Genomic DNA, 16,431 nt, shown 5'->3' on the forward strand with positions numbered 1-16,431 from the left:
GTGCTTGTTTTTCTGCTGGAGCATACACATTAAAAATTCTCATCCTCTGGCCCAAAACCTCAAAAATTAAAACCATACAACGACCAGGTACTAAAGTTTGGCAATTTAAAACTTTAATGTCCCTGTTTCGCAATAAAATCCCAACACCTTCATTTTTGTTTTCTGCACATGTGGACCAGAAGGACTGCCCACACTTCCACTCATTTGCATAAGGTGCTGACTTTATTGCACACTCCTGTAAACATATCACATCACTTCTAACATTCTCAAGAATATCAAAAATTGCAGCTCTCCTAATTTCAGACTCAATACTTCTTACATTAATAGTTGTTACAACCAAAGTCATAATAACTAGGAAAAGAAAACCAAATGCTTTAAAATCCATCTTAACTTAGAAATTAACATTTTGGCCTTCAACTTTCCTATGTAAACTTGCAAAACAATCAGGCGACCCTATGTTAGAGTCCCTGTCTATTTCATTATCACTACCAAGAACAAGGGCTTCCTGATCCTCAGACCAGCTCCCTGTCTTACACCTTTTATTCACAACCTGCACATCCTCATCTTCCTCCTCCTCTTCTTCCTTACTGCGAGAAACTCTCTGACCAGGTGTTAGAGATCTCTGAGATGACCCAACAACTTCCATTCCCTCCTCCTCCCCCACAATTGGGTTTGGACATTCAATATCATCCATAGCCTCTTCACTAGAAAGAACATCACCATACACTGTCTCAATTTTCTCCACCACTTTCACTTTTTTTTCTTTTTTCTTTTTCACCAAGGTAAATTCACCTCCCACACCTGTCTCCTCACCAGTCACAGCAGTGGAAACACCCTCCTCCCCTGACCTCTCCTGAGTGCTAATGTGCTCCACTATCACAGAACTTTCCTCAGCCACCTGTGCCACATTAACACTCACACTCACACTCTCACCAACTCCAGGAACAAACCTCCCTCCCCCTTTTTCTCTTTGTTCTCCTCTATTCCCAGCTGCATCAGCATAACTTCTCTTCTTTTTATACCACATATCACAGCCTCTTGCCAAATGTTCCTCACTTCCACAGATATCACATGTCTTCTTCTCTGTACAAATACTTGCTTCATGACCAGTTTTCCCACAATTTCTGCAACATTCTCCTTTCTCAGGGCAATAATCCTGCACATGGCCATAGGCATGGCACTTTCTACAATATTGCAACTGGCCTTCATAAAAGCAGAAACCTCTCTCTCCTCCGATAGAAAACACCTGTGGTATGCTCTTCCTTCCATCTTGCATTCCTTCATCTTTTTTAAATTTTACAATAAACTTTCTCTTACAATTAAAGTACCCAAACTTGTTCTTAAGTCTTCCTATAAATTTCACTTCCTCGCAATACCGGAACAAAAAGTTTGTAACCATTTCATCAGAAACCTTAGGATTATACATGTGGACAATTACTACCTTTGTTGTATTCATAAATAACGGTTCCACTTTAATCTTCTTCATTATAGCAGGCTCACTTTTCCTCTTCATTTCTTCAAGATCCATATAGACTCTCTGGCAAATCTCAGAACCACAAAAAGTAATATCATAAATTCCTTGCCTAGGAAAATCCTGTATAGCCAATACATTCCATACCTGTAGGTAATCAAGCTTGCGAAGAATCTCCACAACGATTTGGTCAAGTCCGATCGTCCCCCGGTGCTCGCCAGGAACGTAGATCCGCACCGTGTCCTCAAGTCCACGCGCCTTCTCGCTCATTTTTGCAGGTAAAACCCACGATCGCAGCTCAGCAACAATCCAGGGCCCCCCGTAAAGAGGGCCCCGATCACCACTCCTTTCAACCCAAACCACGCACAGAAATCCACACGTGATCTTAGCCAAAAGGCCGAGAAGCGATAACCGTGAAAGGGGCGGGCCCAACAAGGTGCCCTTCATGGGCACTATCACTGCTTGCTGTCAGGGAGGCTGCCAGACAATTTTCCATGCACACTCTGGGCTGGGGGGCAGTCAACCACCAGTACACACAGCAGAACCTAAACCCATACCATTATTGCTAAGCAGCAAGACAGGGGCCCATTGCACTCCCACGGGGCCTTTTTAAATGCAATCCATAACCCGGATTTGCCAGGAACCCTTCTTACTCCTCCTACTTGCATGTGACACTGGGCTTAGGATCTGCATAGGAAACACACACACAAGCACACACCTACCTTTGTTGCCTGCAGATGCCTCCTTGGCTGTCCCCAAACGGTATCAAACCAACACCCACGGGAAGCTGTAAGCATAGAGGACATGCCTGCACCCCATTGGACTTACCTGTGTGGGTTAAACCCGGGTTATTTGACAACCTATGGCGGTGATGGTTCTGCTCAGGCAGAGCAGTGCTGATGCTCCTCATAAAGCTGTCGCTGCTGTGAAGGTTATAGGTGACATCACAAATCCCTATGGTTACATACACAACAAAGCTGGGTTGTTGTTGTTTACACTCTGCAAGGCCTGTGGAAGTGAGTGACATCATAGCACTGTAGTTCTGAGGGTTCTAGATGGATGCAACAATCTCCTGTTGCTTCTATGAAGGCCATAATAGACGACATCACCAAACAGCTCCATAGTCACATACACAGCAAAGGAGAGATGTTGTTTACACCTAGTGATGTCAGTGGTATTGAGTGACATCACAGCACAGTGCTAAGGCTCCTGGGCCTGGACACAGCAGCGGCTGCAATATCTCAACGGAGAATACGTTTATATATATGTGTGTGTGTGCGCGTATATATATATATATATATATATATATATATATATATATATATATTTCTCCGCCGAAATCACTTTTAAACCCATTTCCACCTTTTTTTCCCTTCTCTTCCTCTTACTTTTTTTTCACGTTTTTTTACGTTTTTCTCCTTTTCGCCTCTTTTCTGGGCGTATTATTCTTCTTTTTCTTCTTTTTTTTCGTCTAATGCATACCCCATCAGTGCAGCAATGCTTATTCAATACCGCCAGCAGATGGAGACACTGGGGGATAATATTCTAAGGATTTATACTGATTTTTCCTGTCTGAATTTGTCGCACAGAAAGTTGCAGGCCAAATATGTGTGACATTTCTGCGACTTTAGCTTCTAGAGCATTTTTACAACATTATACATAGGTGCTGAATACATAAAAAGCGACTGTTCAGCGACAGACAAGTCGCATCGGCTGAAAGTAGGCCAGAATGTCAGTCCATGTTGGAGCAGGTTTAGATACAGTCTAAAGTATAGATCTCAAAGTCTGTGCACAGAATTTAGCAAGGGCCTCGCACCTTCTGATGCATCAGGTAGGTGCACAATAGCATAGCCTAACCCTCTGTACTTTGGTCTATATTGATGCGGGACATAGACAGCCAGCTGATGACCAATCCATTAGTGCAATGGATGGCTGGAAGCATTTGTCTTTGCCTTTGCAATACCACAGAAGCAATGCATGGTCAATGTACAGCAATGACACACCTGTGTGAACAGCCAGGAGACCCCCCCCCCCCCCATGTTATGTTACATAGTTACATAGTTAGTACGGTCGAAAAAAGACATATGTCCATCAAGTTCAACCAGGGAATTAAGGGGTAGGGGTGTGGCGCGATATTGGGGAAGGGATGAGATTTTATATTTCTTCATAAGCATTAATCTTATTTTGTCAATTAGGAACATTCAGCACCCACCCGCTATCAAGGCAGCTGCCTATCATGTCATGCCCTACCTGCACAGGTGTGCTGGCTACTCAAATGATCCAATTAAGGAGGCCATTTAGTCAGCAGCAGCAGAAGTCCTGTGCCTGGACGCTCCAACAGCGGCCAGACACAAGCAGAAGCAGAAGCAGCAGAAGCAGCAGCAGCACCACCTTTTGTTTTTTGGCTGCAGCAGCAGCAAGGCCCACAGGGCTGGCTAGCTGGCTAGCCAGCAAGCAGGTAGCAATGAAAGTAGGAATCTTTCTTTTTAACCCTGTAAGGGGGTGGTGCACTGTACCCGAAGATACTGCCATATCGGGTCAATGCATAGGGCGACGGAAGCAAGCTTCGAAATCGGCCCCCGTTCTCAAAAATCCATTTAATATATGGTCCCCAGATAGGGGACGTATCAGATATTAAACTGATAAGAACAGATTTTTTTTTTTTTTTTTTTTTTTTTTTTTATCTAAAGCCGAGGAACGTGCTTTCGATTCACCCAAAGTGCAAGAAAAAGTGCAAACGTGTTACACTAAAAAAAAACGTGCACAAAGGATGCGGTCTATCGCAAGCCCTTCTCCGATAGGAGAGAGGCCCCCCAACAAACCTTACCCTTCGCCTCCGGACCAAAAGGTACCTGCGAGGTTCCAGGTTCGATGTCCCTTTTCGCCGAAGCTACTAGGGGACCACAAATGCTCCCGGCATCCCCCTTGGCGTTAGCCAAGGTATCTGCCCGCAGAGCCGATTACGGTAGGTACCCTGCCAAAGCAGGAGTACCCGGGGTGTTTGCAGGGAGGTGCGGAACCTAATGGCCACACACACCTCCCCTAGACCGCCAGGAGGGACACCCAGAAGGGCTACCGCATCCTGACAAATCCTGTGAACACACAACACGCAAAAAGTGACACAGTGAGACAAAAAAGAAATAAATAAGTGAATGTGTGCAGATATACTGCCCGGACATCCGGCCGGATCTATAAAAATTTCTCTGATCCTAGCCAGAAGGCCGGGAATCAAGAGGTGAGTGCCACAAGGTGAAGAGATTATGGTGCCCGTGCTTCAACTCAGTGAGTCTATTCTCCCAGTGAGTTTCGGCACCTCGGGGTCACCACTCCCCGAGGCACAAAAGTACCTCGGCTCTCAGCCTCATGGCGAGACCCGGAGGGAACAGGTCACATCGGGGCAGCCGTCGAGCTGATTCCTCAGAACCAGCCCCGGAAAGCCCTGGTACACCTGCATCCTCCATGCAGCACCCATCCCCACCAGCATGAAAACTGATAAGAACAGATACTACACTTGATCTTAGCCAAAAGGCCGAGAAGCGATAACCGTGAAAGGGGCGGGCCCAACAAGGTGCCCTTCATGGGCACTATCACTGCTTGCTGTCAGGGAGGCTGCCAGACAATTTTCCATGCACACTCTGGGCTGGGGGGCAGTCAACCACCAGTACACACAGCAGAACCTAAACCCATACCATTATTGCTAAGCAGCAAGACAGGGGCCCATTGCACTCCCACGGGGCCTTTTTAAATGCAATCCATAACCCGGATTTGCCAGGAACCCTTCTTACTCCTCCTACTTGCATGTGACACTGGGCTTAGGATCTGCATAGGAAACACACACACAAGCACACACCTACCTTTGTTGCCTGCAGATGCCTCCTTGGCTGTCCCCAAACGGTATCAAACCAACACCCACGGGAAGCTGTAAGCATAGAGGACATGCCTGCACCCCATTGGACTTACCTGTGTGGGTTAAACCCGGGTTATTTGACAACCTATGGCGGTGATGGTTCTGCTCAGGCAGAGCAGTGCTGATGCTCCTCATAAAGCTGTCGCTGCTGTGAAGTTTCTAGGTGACATCACAAATCCCTATGGTTACATACACAACAAAGCTGGGTTGTTGTTGTTTACACTCTGCAAGGCCTGTGGAAGTGAGTGACATCATAGCACTGTAGTTCTGAGGGTTCTAGATGGATGCAACAATCTCCTGTTGCTTCTATGAAGGCCATAATAGACGACATCACCAAACAGCTCCATAGTCACATACACAGCAAAGGAGAGATATTGTTTACACCTAGTGATGTCAGTGGTATTGAGTGACATCACAGCACAGTGCTAAGGCTCCTGGGCCTGGACACAGCAGCGGCTGCAATATCTCAACGGAGAATACGTTTATATATATGTGTGTGTGTGCGCGTATGTATATATATATATATATATATATATATATATATATATATATATATATATATTTCTCCGCCGAAATCACTTTTAAACCCATTTCCACCTTTTTTTCCCTTCTCTTCCTCTTACTTTTTTTTCACGTTTTTTTACGTTTTTCTCCTTTTCGCCTCTTTTCTGGGCGTATTATTCTTCTTTTTCTTCTTTTTTTTCTTCTAATGCATACCCCATCAGTGCAGCAATGCTTATTCAATACCGCCAGCAGATGGAGACACTGGGGGATAATTTTCTAAGGATTTATACTGATTTTTCCTGTCTGAATTTGTCGCACAGAAAGTTGCAGGCCAAATATGTGTGACATTTCTGCGACTTTAGCTTCTAGAGCATTTTTACAACATTATACATAGGTGCTGAATACATAAAAAGCGACTGTTCAGCGACAGACAAGTCGCATCGGCTGAAAGTAGGCCAGAATGTCAGTCCATGTTGGAGCAGGTTTAGATACAGTCTAAAGTATAGATCTCAAAGTCTGTGCACAGAATTTAGCAAGGGCCTCGCACCTTCTGATGCATCAGGTAGGTGCACAATAGCATAGCCTAACCCTCTGTACTTTGGTCTATATTGATGCGGGACATAGACAGCCAGCTGATGACCAATCCATTAGTGCAATGGATGGCTGGAAGCATTTGTCTTTGCCTTTGCAATACCACAGAAGCAATGCATGGTCAATGTACAGCAATGACACACCTGTGTGAACAGCCAGGAGACCCCCCCCCCCCATGTTATGTTACATAGTTACATAGTACGGTCGAAAAAAGACATATGTCCATCAAGTTCAACCAGGGAATTAAGGGGTAGGGGTGTGGCGCGATATTGGGGAAGGGATGAGATTTTATATTTCTTCATAAGCATTAATCTTATTTTGTCAATTAGGAACATTCAGCACCCACCCGCTATCAAGGCAGCTGCCTATCATGTCAGGCCCTACCTGCACAGGTGTGCTGGCTACTCAAATGATCCAATTAAGGAGGCCATTTAGTCAGCAGCAGCAGAAGTCCTGTGCCTGGACGCTCCAACAGCGGCCAGACACAAGCAGAAGCAGAAGCAGCAGAAGCAGCAGCAGCACCACCTTTTGTTTTTTGGCTGCAGCAGCAGCAAGGCCCACAGGGCTGGCTAGCTGGCTAGCCAGCAAGCAGGTAGCAATGAAAGTAGGAATCTTTCTTTTTAACCCTGTAAGGGGGTGGTGCACTGTACCCGAAGATACTGCCATATCGGGTCAATGCATAGGGCGACGGAAGCAAGCTTCGAAATCGGCCCCCGTTCTCAAAAATCCATTTAATATATGGTCCCCAGATAGGGGACGTATCAGATATTAAACTGATAAGAACAGATACTACACTTGATCTTAGCCAAAAGGCCGAGAAGCGATAACCGTGAAAGGGGCGGGCCCAACAAGGTGCCCTTCATGGGCACTATCACTGCTTGCTGTCAGGGAGGCTGCCAGACAATTTTCCATGCACACTCTGGGCTGGGGGGCAGTCAACCACCAGTACACACAGCAGAACCTAAACCCATACCATTATTGCTAAGCAGCAAGACAGGGGCCCATTGCACTCCCACGGGGCCTTTTTAAATGCAATCCATAACCCGGATTTGCCAGGAACCCTTCTTACTCCTCCTACTTGCATGTGACACTGGGCTTAGGATCTGCATAGGAAACACACACACAAGCACACACCTACCTTTGTTGCCTGCAGATGCCTCCTTGGCTGTCCCCAAACGGTATCAAACCAACACCCACGGGAAGCTGTAAGCATAGAGGACATGCCTGCACCCCATTGGACTTACCTGTGTGGGTTAAACCCGGGTTATTTGACAACCTATGGCGGTGATGGTTCTGCTCAGGCAGAGCAGTGCTGATGCTCCTCATAAAGCTGTCGCTGCTGTGAAGGTTCTAGGTGACATCACAAATCCCTATGGTTACATACACAACAAAGCTGGGTTGTTGTTTTTTACACTCTGCAAGGCCTGTGGAAGTGAGTGACATCATAGCACTGTAGTTCTGAGGGTTCTAGATGGATGCAACAATCTCCTGTTGCTTCTATGAAGGCCATAATAGACGACATCACCAAACAGCTCCATAGTCACATACACAGCAAAGGAGAGATGTTGTTTACACCTAGTGATGTCAGTGGTATTGAGTGACATCACAGCACAGTGCTAAGGCTCCTGGGCCTGGACACAGCAGCGGCTGCAATATCTCAACGGAGAATACGTTTATATATATGTGTGTGTGTGCGCGTATATATATATATATATATATATATATATATATATATATATATTTTCTCCGCCGAAATCACTTTTAAACCCATTTCCACCTTTTTTTCCCTTCTCTTCCTCTTACTTTTTTTTCACGTTTTTTTACGTTTTTCTCCTTTTCGCCTCTTTTCTGGGCGTATTATTCTTCTTTTTCTTCTTTTTTTTCGTCTAATGCATACCCCATCAGTGCAGCAATGCTTATTCAATACCGCCAGCAGATGGAGACACTGGGGGATAATTTTCTAAGGATTTATACAGATTTTTCCTGTCTGAATTTGTCGCACAGAAAGTTGCAGGCCAAATATGTGTGACATTTCTGCGACTTTAGCTTCTAGAGCATTTTTACAACATTATACATAGGTGCTGAATACATAAAAAGCGACTGTTCAGCGACAGACAAGTCGCATCGGCTGAAAGTAGGCCAGAATGTCAGTCCATGTTGGAGCAGGTTTAGATACAGTCTAAAGTATAGATCTCAAAGTCTGTGCACAGAATTTAGCAAGGGCCTCGCACCTTCTGATGCATCAGGTAGGTGCACAATAGCATAGCCTAACCCTCTGTACTTTGGTCTATATTGATGCGGGACATAGACAGCCAGCTGATGACCAATCCATTAGTGCAATGGATGGCTGGAAGCATTTGTCTTTGCCTTTGCAATACCACAGAAGCAATGCATGGTCAATGTACAGCAATGACACACCTGTGTGAACAGCCAGGAGACCCCCCCCCCCCCCCCCCATGTTATGTTACATAGTTACATAGTTAGTACGGTCGAAAAAAGACATATGTCCATCAAGTTCAACCAGGGAATTAAGGGGTAGGGGTGTGGCGCGATATTGGGGAAGGGATGAGATTTTATATTTCTTCATAAGCATTAATCTTATTTTGTCAATTAGGAACATTCAGCACCCACCCGCTATCAAGGCAGCTGCCTATCATGTCATGCCCTACCTGCACAGGTGTGCTGGCTACTCAAATGATCCAATTAAGGAGGCCATTTAGTCAGCAGCAGCAGAAGTCCTGTGCCTGGACGCTCCAACAGCGGCCAGACACAAGCAGAAGCAGAAGCAGCAGAAGCAGCAGCAGCACCACCTTTTGTTTTTTGGCTGCAGCAGCAGCAAGGCCCACAGGGCTGGCTAGCTGGCTAGCCAGCAAGCAGGTAGCAATGAAAGTAGGAATCTTTCTTTTTAACCCTGTAAGGGGGTGGTGCACTGTACCCGAAGATACTGCCATATCGGGTCAATGCATAGGGCGACGGAAGCAAGCTTCGAAATCGGCCCCCGTTCTCAAAAATCCATTTAATATATGGTCCCCAGATAGGGGACGTATCAGATATTAAACTGATAAGAACAGATACTACACTTGATCTTAGCCAAAAGGCCGAGAAGCGATAACCGTGAAAGGGGCGGGCCCAACAAGGTGCCCTTCATGGGCACTATCACTGCTTGCTGTCAGGGAGGCTGCCAGACAATTTTCCATGCACACTCTGGGCTGGGGGGCAGTCAACCACCAGTACACACAGCAGAACCTAAACCCATACCATTATTGCTAAGCAGCAAGACAGGGGCCCATTGCACTCCCACGGGGCCTTTTTAAATGCAATCCATAACCCGGATTTGCCAGGAACCCTTCTTACTCCTCCTACTTGCATGTGACACTGGGCTTAGGATCTGCATAGGAAACACACACACAAGCACACACCTACCTTTGTTGCCTGCAGATGCCTCCTTGGCTGTCCCCAAACGGTATCAAACCAACACCCACGGGAAGCTGTAAGCATAGAGGACATGCCTGCACCCCATTGGACTTACCTGTGTGGGTTAAACCCGGGTTATTTGACAACCTATGGCGGTGATGGTTCTGCTCAGGCAGAGCAGTGCTGATGCTCCTCATAAAGCTGTCGCTGCTGTGAAGGTTCTAGGTGACATCACAAATCCCTATGGTTACATACACAACAAAGCTGGGTTGTTGTTGTTTACACTCTGCAAGGCCTGTGGAAGTGAGTGACATCATAGCACTGTAGTTCTGAGGGTTCTAGATGGATGCAACAATCTCCTGTTGCTTCTATGAAGGCCATAATAGACGACATCACCAAACAGCTCCATAGTCACATACACAGCAAAGGAGAGATGTTGTTTACACCTAGTGATGTCAGTGGTATTGAGTGACATCACAGCACAGTGCTAAGGCTCCTGGGCCTGGACACAGCAGCGGCTGCAATATCTCAACGGAGAATACGTTTATATATATGTGTGTGTGTGCGCGTATATATATATATATATATATATATATATATATATATATATATATATATTTCTCCGCCGAAATCACTTTTAAACCCATTTCCACCTTTTTTTCCCTTCTCTTCCTCTTACTTTTTTTTCACGTTTTTTTACGTTTTTCTCCTTTTCGCCTCTTTTCTGGGCGTATTATTCTTCTTTTTCTTCTTTTTTTTCGTCTAATGCATACCCCATCAGTGCAGCAATGCTTATTCAATACCGCCAGCAGATGGAGACACTGGGGGATAATTTTCTAAGGATTTATACTGATTTTTCCTGTCTGAATTTGTCGCACAGAAAGTTGCAGGCCAAATATGTGTGACATTTCTGCGACTTTAGCTTCTAGAGCATTTTTACAACATTATACATAGGTGCTGAATACATAAAAAGCGACTGTTCAGCGACAGACAAGTCGCATCGGCTGAAAGTAGGCCAGAATGTCAGTCCATGTTGGAGCAGGTTTAGATACAGTCTAAAGTATAGATCTCAAAGTCTGTGCACAGAATTTAGCAAGGGCCTCGCACCTTCTGATGCATCAGGTAGGTGCACAATAGCATAGCCTAACCCTCTGTACTTTGGTCTATATTGATGCGGGACATAGACAGCCAGCTGATGACCAATCCATTAGTGCAATGGATGGCTGGAAGCATTTGTCTTTGCCTTTGCAATACCACAGAAGCAATGCATGGTCAATGTACAGCAATGACACACCTGTGTGAACAGCCAGGAGACCCCCCCCCCCCCCATGTTATGTTACATAGTTACATAGTTAGTACGGTCGAAAAAAGACATATGTCCATCAAGTTCAACCAGGGAATTAAGGGGTAGGGGTGTGGCGCGATATTGGGGAAGGGATGAGATTTTATATTTCTTCATAAGCATTAATCTTATTTTGTCAATTAGGAACATTCAGCACCCACCCGCTATCAAGGCAGCTGCCTATCATGTCATGCCCTACCTGCACAGGTGTGCTGGCTACTCAAATGATCCAATTAAGGAGGCCATTTAGTCAGCAGCAGCAGAAGTCCTGTGCCTGGACGCTCCAACAGCGGCCAGACACAAGCAGAAGCAGAAGCAGAAGCAGCAGAAGCAGCAGCAGCACCACCTTTTGTTTTTTGGCTGCAGCAGCAGCAAGGCCCACAGGGCTGGCTAGCTGGCTAGCCAGCAAGCAGGTAGCAATGAAAGTAGGAATCTTTCTTTTTAACCCTGTAAGGGGGTGGTGCACTGTACCCGAAGATACTACCATATCGGGTCAATGCATAGGGCGACGGAAGCAAGCTTCGAAATCGGCCCCCGTTCTCAAAAATCCATTTAATATATGGTCCCCAGATAGGGGACGTATCAGATATTAAACTGATAAGAACAGATACTACACTTGATCTTAGCCAAAAGGCCGAGAAGCGATAACCGTGAAAGGGGCGGGCCCAACAAGGTGCCCTTCATGGGCACTATCACTGCTTGCTGTCAGGGAGGCTGCCAGACAATTTTCCATGCACACTCTGGGCTGGGGGGCAGTCAACCACCAGTACACACAGCAGAACCTAAACCCATACCATTATTGCTAAGCAGCAAGACAGGGGCCCATTGCACTCCCACGGGGCCTTTTTAAATGCAATCCATAACCCGGATTTGCCAGGAACCCTTCTTACTCCTCCTACTTGCATGTGACACTGGGCTTAGGATCTGCATAGGAAACACACACACAAGCACACACCTACCTTTGTTGCCTGCAGATGCCTCCTTGGCTGTCCCCAAACGGTATCAAACCAACACCCACGGGAAGCTGTAAGCATAGAGGACATGCCTGCACCCCATTGGACTTACCTGTGTGGGTTAAACCCGGGTTATTTGACAACCTATGGCGGTGATGGTTCTGCTCAGGCAGAGCAGTGCTGATGCTCCTCATAAAGCTGTCGCTGCTGTGAAGGTTCTAGGTGACATCACAAATCCCTATGGTTACATACACAACAAAGCTGGGTTGTTGTTGTTTACACTCTGCAAGGCCTGTGGAAGTGAGTGACATCATAGCACTGTAGTTCTGAGGGTTCTAGATGGATGCAACAATCTCCTGTTGCTTCTATGAAGGCCATAATAGACGACATCACCAAACAGCTCCATAGTCACATACACAGCAAAGGAGAGATGTTGTTTACACCTAGTGATGTCAGTGGTATTGAGTGACATCACAGCACAGTGCTAAGGCTCCTGGGCCTGGACACAGCAGCGGCTGCAATATCTCAACGGAGAATACGTTTATATATATGTGTGTGTGTGCGCGTATATATATATATATATATATATATATATATATATATTTCTCCGCCGAAATCACTTTTAAACCCATTTCCACCTTTTTTTCCCTTCTCTTCCTCTTACTTTTTTTTCACGTTTTTTTACGTTTTTCTCCTTTTCGCCTCTTTTCTGGGCGTATTATTCTTCTTTTTCTTCTTTTTTTTCGTCTAATGCATACCCCATCAGTGCAGCAATGCTTATTCAATACCGCCAGCAGATGGAGACACTGGGGGATAATTTTCTAAGGATTTATACTGATTTTTCCTGTCTGAATTTGTCGCACAGAAAGTTGCAGGCCAAATATGTGTGACATTTCTGCGACTTTAGCTTCTAGAGCATTTTTACAACATTATACATAGGTGCTGAATACATAAAAAGCGACTGTTCAGCGACAGACAAGTCACATCGGCTGAAAGTAGGCCAGAATGTCAGTCCATGTTGGAGCAGGTTTAGATACAGTCTAAAGTATAGATCTCAAAGTCTGTGCACAGAATTTAGCAAGGGCCTCGCACCTTCTGATGCATCAGGTAGGTGCACAATAGCATAGCCTAACCCTCTGTACTTTGGTCTATATTGATGCGGGACATAGACAGCCAGCTGATGACCAATCCATTAGTGCAATGGATGGCTGGAAGCATTTGTCTTTGCCTTTGCAATACCACAGAAGCAATGCATGGTCAATGTACAGCAATGACACACCTGTGTGAACAGCCAGGAGACCCCCCCCCCCCCCCCATGTTATGTTACATAGTTACATAGTTAGTACGGTCGAAAAAAGACATATGTCCATCAAGTTCAACCAGGGAATTAAGGGGTAGGGGTGTGGCGCGATATTGGGGAAGGGATGAGATTTTATATTTCTTCATAAGCATTAATCTTATTTTGTCAATTAGGAACATTCAGCACCCACCCGCTATCAAGGCAGCTGCCTATCATGTCATGCCCTACCTGCACAGGTGTGCTGGCTACTCAAATGATCCAATTAAGGAGGCCATTTAGTCAGCAGCAGCAGAAGTCCTGTGCCTGGACGCTCCAACAGCGGCCAGACACAAGCAGAAGCAGAAGCAGCAGAAGCAGCAGCAGCACCACCTTTTGTTTTTTGGCTGCAGCAGCAGCAAGGCCCACAGGGCTGGCTAGCTGGCTAGCCAGCAAGCAGGTAGCAATGAAAGTAGGAATCTTTCTTTTTAACCCTGTAAGGGGGTGGTGCACTGTACCCGAAGATACTGCCATATCGGGTCAATGCATAGGGCGACGGAAGCAAGCTTCGAAATCGGCCCCCGTTCTCAAAAATCCATTTAATATATGGTCCCCAGATAGGGGACGTATCAGATATTAAACTGATAAGAACAGATACTACACTTGATCTTAGCCAAAAGGCCGAGAAGCGATAACCGTGAAAGGGGCGGGCCCAACAAGGTGCCCTTCATGGGCACTATCACTGCTTGCTGTCAGGGAGGCTGCCAGACAATTTTCCATGCACACTCTGGGCTGGGGGGCAGTCAACCACCAGTACACACAGCAGAACCTAAACCCATACCATTATTGCTAAGCAGCAAGACAGGGGCCCATTACACTCCCACGGGCCTTTTTAAATGCAATCCATAACCCGGATTTGCCAGGAACCCTTCTTACTCCTCCTACTTGCATGTGACACTGGGCTTAGGATCTGCATAGGAAACACACACACAAGCACACACCTACCTTTGTTGTCTGCAGATGCCTCCTTGGCTGTCCCCAAACGGTATCAAACCAACACCCACGGGAAGCTGTAAGCATAGAGGACATGCCTGCACCCCATTGGACTTACCTGTGTGGGTTAAACCCGGGTTATTTGACAACCTATGGCGGTGATGGTTCTGCTCAGGCAGAGCAGTGCTGATGCTCCTCATAAAGCTGTCGCTGCTGTGAAGGTTCTAGGTGACATCACAAATCCCTATGGTTACATACACAACAAAGCTGGGTTGTTGTTGTTTACACTCTGCAAGGCCTGTGGAAGTGAGTGACATCATAGCACTGTAGTTCTGAGGGTTCTAGATGGATGCAACAATCTCCTGTTGCTTCTATGAAGGCCATAATAGACGACATCACCAAACAGCTCCATAGTCACATACACAGCAAAGGAGAGATGTTGTTTACACCTAGTGATGTCAGTGGTATTGAGTGACATCACAGCACAGTGCTAAGGCTCCTGGGCCTGGACACAGCAGCGGCTGCAATATCTCAACGGAGAATACGTTTATATATATGTGTGTGTGTGCGCGTATATATATATATATATATATATATATATATATATATATATATATATATATATTTCTCCGCCGAAATCACTTTTAAACCCATTTCCACCTTTTTTTCCCTTCTCTTCCTCTTACTTTTTTTTCACGTTTTTTTACGTTTTTCTCCTTTTCGCCTCTTTTCTGGGCGTATTATTCTTCTTTTTCTTCTTTTTTTTCGTCTAATGCATACCCCATCAGTGCAGCAATGCTTATTCAATACCGCCAGCAGATGGAGACACTGGGGGATAATATTCTAAGGATTTATACTGATTTTTCCTGTCTAAATTTGTCGCACAGAAAGTTGCAGGTCAAATATGTGTGACATTTCTGCGACTTTAGCTTCTAGAGCATTTTTACAACATTATACATAGGTGCTGAATACATAAAAAGCGACTGTTCAGCGACAGACAAGTCGCATCGGCTGAAAGTAGGCCAGAATGTCAGTCCATGTTGGAGCAGGTTTAGATACAGTCTAAAGTATAGATCTCAAAGTCTGTGCACAGAATTTAGCAAGGGCCTCGCACCTTCTGATGCATCAGGTAGGTGCACAATAGCATAGCCTAACCCTCTGTACTTTGGTCTATATTGATGCGGGACATAGACAGCCAGCTGATGACCAATCCATTAGTGCAATGGATGGCTGGAAGCATTTGTCTTTGCCTTTGCAATACCACAGAAGCAATGCATGGTCAATGTACAGCAATGACACACCTGTGTGAACAGCCAGGAGACCCCCCCCCCCCCCATGTTATGTTACATAGTTACATAGTTAGTACGGTCGAAAAAAGACATATGTCCATCAAGTTCAACCAGGGAATTAAGGGGTAGGGGTGTGGCGCGATATTGGGGAAGGGATGAGATTTTATATTTCTTCATAAGCATTAATCTTATTTTGTCAATTAGGAACATTCAGCACCCACCCGCTATCAAGGCAGCTGCCTATCATGTCATGCCCTACCTGCACAGGTGTGCTGGCTACTCAAATGATCCAATTAAGGAGGCCATTTAGTCAGCAGCAGCAGAAGTCCTGTGCCTGGACGCTCCAACAGCGGCCAGACACAAGCAGAAGCAGAAGCAGCAGAAGCACCACCTTTTGTTTTTTGGCTGCAGCAGCAGCAAGGCCCACAGGGCTGGCTAGCTGGCTAGCCAGCAAGCAGGTAGCAATGAAAGTAGGAATCTTTCTTTTTAACCCTGTAAGGGGGTGGTGCACTGTACCCGAAGATACTGCCATATCGGGTCAATGCATAGGGCGACGGAAGCAAGCTTCGAAATCGGCCCCCGTTCTCAAAAATCCATTTAATATATGGTCCCCAGATAGGGGACGTATCAGATATTAAACTGATAAGAACAGATACTACACTTGATCTTAGCCAAAAGGCCGAGAAGCGAT

At 45.8% G+C, this 16,431-nt stretch overlaps 6 non-coding genes and 1 pseudogene across 6 annotated transcripts; all 7 read right to left on the reverse strand.

Annotated features, from left to right (window-relative positions):
• Positions 1-3,971: 3,971 nt before the first annotated feature.
• LOC130318750 (U2 spliceosomal RNA) lies at positions 3,972-4,166 on the reverse strand. Its single transcript, XR_008865215.1, has one exon. It is a non-coding gene; the product is annotated as a U2 spliceosomal RNA (small nuclear RNA).
• A 686-nt stretch (positions 4,167-4,852) lies between these two features.
• LOC130318756 (U2 spliceosomal RNA) lies at positions 4,853-5,012 on the reverse strand (annotated as a pseudogene).
• Positions 5,013-7,107: 2,095 nt separating this feature from the next.
• LOC130318742 (U2 spliceosomal RNA) lies at positions 7,108-7,298 on the reverse strand. Its single transcript, XR_008865207.1, has one exon. It is a non-coding gene; the product is annotated as a U2 spliceosomal RNA (small nuclear RNA).
• A 2,094-nt stretch (positions 7,299-9,392) lies between these two features.
• On the reverse strand, positions 9,393-9,583 carry LOC130318754 (U2 spliceosomal RNA). Its single transcript, XR_008865217.1, has one exon. It is a non-coding gene; the product is annotated as a U2 spliceosomal RNA (small nuclear RNA).
• A 2,101-nt stretch (positions 9,584-11,684) lies between these two features.
• On the reverse strand, positions 11,685-11,875 carry LOC130318747 (U2 spliceosomal RNA). The gene has a single exon (XR_008865212.1). It is a non-coding gene; the product is annotated as a U2 spliceosomal RNA (small nuclear RNA).
• A 2,085-nt stretch (positions 11,876-13,960) lies between these two features.
• On the reverse strand, positions 13,961-14,151 carry LOC130318757 (U2 spliceosomal RNA). The gene has a single exon (XR_008865218.1). It is a non-coding gene; the product is annotated as a U2 spliceosomal RNA (small nuclear RNA).
• Positions 14,152-16,240: 2,089 nt separating this feature from the next.
• Positions 16,241-16,431, reverse strand: LOC130318758 (U2 spliceosomal RNA). Its single transcript, XR_008865219.1, has one exon. It is a non-coding gene; the product is annotated as a U2 spliceosomal RNA (small nuclear RNA).

The sequence above is a fragment of the Hyla sarda genome, unplaced genomic scaffold (genome assembly GCF_029499605.1).
Source record: "Hyla sarda isolate aHylSar1 unplaced genomic scaffold, aHylSar1.hap1 scaffold_2071, whole genome shotgun sequence".
NCBI lineage: Eukaryota > Metazoa > Chordata > Amphibia > Anura > Hylidae > Hyla > Hyla sarda.